This window comes from Astatotilapia calliptera, unplaced genomic scaffold, assembly GCF_900246225.1.
Source record: "Astatotilapia calliptera unplaced genomic scaffold, fAstCal1.2 U_scaffold_174, whole genome shotgun sequence".
Classification (NCBI taxonomy): domain Eukaryota; kingdom Metazoa; phylum Chordata; class Actinopteri; order Cichliformes; family Cichlidae; genus Astatotilapia; species Astatotilapia calliptera.
The window spans coordinates 27,792-30,394 of record NW_020535701.1 but is presented as its reverse complement, the minus strand read 5'-3'; the positions used below and the strand labels follow the sequence as shown (position 1 = coordinate 30,394).

Below are 2,603 nucleotides of genomic sequence, written 5' to 3'. Positions count from 1 at the left end.
GGGTCAAACATACAGAGAATTCAAACAGCTATTAAAAACAAATAACTGGACACTGAAAAACTTCAGTGATGTGTGAGGCACCAAAGGGAAGCAGCTGAGTATATTCAATGAATTCTCTTCAAATACAAAGACAGAAACTCCTACAGGCAGCATGCAAACTGAGCAGGATACACAAAGATCAGAGATTACAAAATAAATCAGAAAAGGATTTCAAACTTACTGAGAGCAAGGCCTCTGTTACAAATCTGTCTAATAGAAAAACATGCTGTACAGATACAATACGCTCAGTGTTCATGGTCATTTAAAAACGGGCTCTACCTGAACCACTTCAATATTTTATGAAGTCACTGAGTCGACGATTTCTACAGTTTGTTTCCTTCATTGCAGTTAGAGTGCGGCTGGTAAGGATGAAAACACACACAGAGCGTAAATTGTCTTTGTTAGTAACAAACGTCAGCAAAGAAAAGACAAAACACACAAACACTCTCATGATATTCATGAATCATTAGAAAGCATCCAAACATTCTGCTCGTGGACTTTTACAGTCTTATTTGCACTCGCTCATCTTCATAATCATCCTGATCAATACATGACAGGGAGGCTTTGAGGTAGGCGGGGCTCTCTGCTGATGTCAGCATGAAAGGCAGGACCAGCGTCTGCCACATGTTGGTGAAACATCACAGTACACTGGCGTGGTTTCCTTTCCAGATGTTGGACGTTTGACACTTCAACGTTGAGGCCAACAAGAAGACACAGTTTTGGGTCGGGTTGCTGCAGGGTTTCTAACTGAGCAAAAGCAGAAGCACACAGACCAACAGGGATCAGATGCTGAGTGTTAGAGGAACATCTGTGCTGATCACTGAATGCTGCTGTGGTCTCTTGTTGAAGTTGGCTGGTGGGACAGTCTAATAGTGATATCCTGCCCATCGGAGGAACACTTTTAAAAACACATGCAATACTTTGTTTGTATTACAGTCACAGTTTATGTTAATTTTGTCCTTTAAAAGTGTTGCTGTACTATAAAGTCCTATAATTTGAGGCTAAAATGGCTCAGAGAGTCTCTCTCTCAGAGGATCTCCTTTGAAAGTGGAGACGGCTTTATCCGCTGATCCACGTCACTTTACCTGGATGTTTTCTTTGAAGCTGGATGAAGACTCCTCTCCCTCACTCCTGCTGCAGCTGTGTGGTCCAGTTGGCCTCTGAGGTCACAGTCAACATCTGTAGCAGAAGAGGGGAAATAAAAGTCCAGGTTACCAAAACTGGGACCTTTTCCAAAATAGAGCGTAACTGGACTTTTTCAGCCTTACAGGCAGATAGTCGTCTGAAGCTGCAGCTTTTTCTTTTTAGCTTTTTCCAATCTCTGCTCTCGGCTTTCTTTGAGAACATGTCTGCTTTCTTGGCATGGGTCTGTCTGCTGTTGGTGAAGAGACTAAATCCACATACTCGCTACTAAGATCTCCTCAAGTAGTCTCAACCAGATTACAGTTTAAGAGTAAATGTCTCCTGAGAGTTTCACCTTGGGGAGATGCTGTCTTGCTAACATGCAATCATGAGCATTAATCTATGAGGTGAAAAAGTCATTTTAAAAGCTCCAGCCACAAGTTTTATTTCATCTGTGTTTTGGTCAGAGTCCCATCAGACCTCCAGAATGGTGTCAGAGTGTTTTCTATCCACGTGATGAGCACAGGCCTCAGGTCCAGACCTCCACGGGCACCATAGCCTCTTTGGAGCTAATAGGTGCAAGAAGGTTTTGTTGGGATAGGAATTTAATCTAATCTAATTTTAATATTGATTAAATGGCCCATGAAATAATAGAAAGCTCATATATGAAAATGTATTTTAAGAAGTAAAATGTTAATCTGAGTACAAAGGAGTACACTCACCTTCTGGTAGATGGAGGTGTAGCGAGCGCTGGTGAACATCCAGGCCTCCTCGTAGAACTGATCACTGATTGGATCCAAAACATCGATGGAGGATCTGTGTAAGCGCTGAGGATCGTCCTGATGGACAGAACAGAAGGAGAGTGAGACAAGTGAAGATATACTAAATAACACGGTGACATGAACTGAGCCACACACAGTTTGATTCACAGGTGATTGACACATTATTTGACCACGAGCAATCTTTTCCGGTTTGACGCTGTCTTTGTAGCCAGAAACCAGCTCTCTCCTCGGCTTCCTCCACTACACGCTTCCCCCACGCCAGTCTCCTCCGTCACTATAAAGGGGAGAGTCATGAGCTCCATCACCCTCACCTGTGCCATCCAACGTCCCGCCACCAGCCTCCACTGCAGCAGGCCAGAGACCACACCCCTGCCACAAGAAGTAAAAGTATATCCTTGCTGTACCCTTAATGCTAAATGTGCTAAATTAACCGCTGCCTTTGCCCCTTTGGGATTATTCTTATGTCACTGGGATGTTGACCTTTGACCTTCACATTAGAGAGATGGGCAGACATAATTAGTGTATGAATTTTAAAGTAACAGGTAATAAAGAGAGTGCAGCAAATGTAGTCAGGTTTATTACTCTGTATCACACATGAGTGCCCGAGGGAGGCGGGGCTGACTGGGGAGACACAGGAAACAGAGAGACAGGGCTGACTCG

At 43.6% G+C, this 2,603-nt stretch overlaps 1 long non-coding RNA gene across 2 annotated transcripts; it reads right to left on the bottom strand.

The window, feature by feature from the left end:
- Nucleotides 1-601: 601 nt before the first annotated feature.
- On the bottom strand, nt 602-2,042 carry LOC113017656 (uncharacterized). Of its 2 annotated transcripts, none has more exons than XR_003271536.1 (3): nt 1,884-2,042; nt 1,125-1,218; nt 602-786 (listed from the first exon to the last, which is right to left on the bottom strand). It is a non-coding gene; the product is annotated as an uncharacterized LOC113017656 (long non-coding RNA). The 2 variants fall into 2 exon arrangements; XR_003271535.1 differs by lacking the exon at nt 1,884-2,042 and adding an exon at nt 1,308-1,758.
- Between the last annotated feature and the right edge of the window lie 561 nt (nt 2,043-2,603).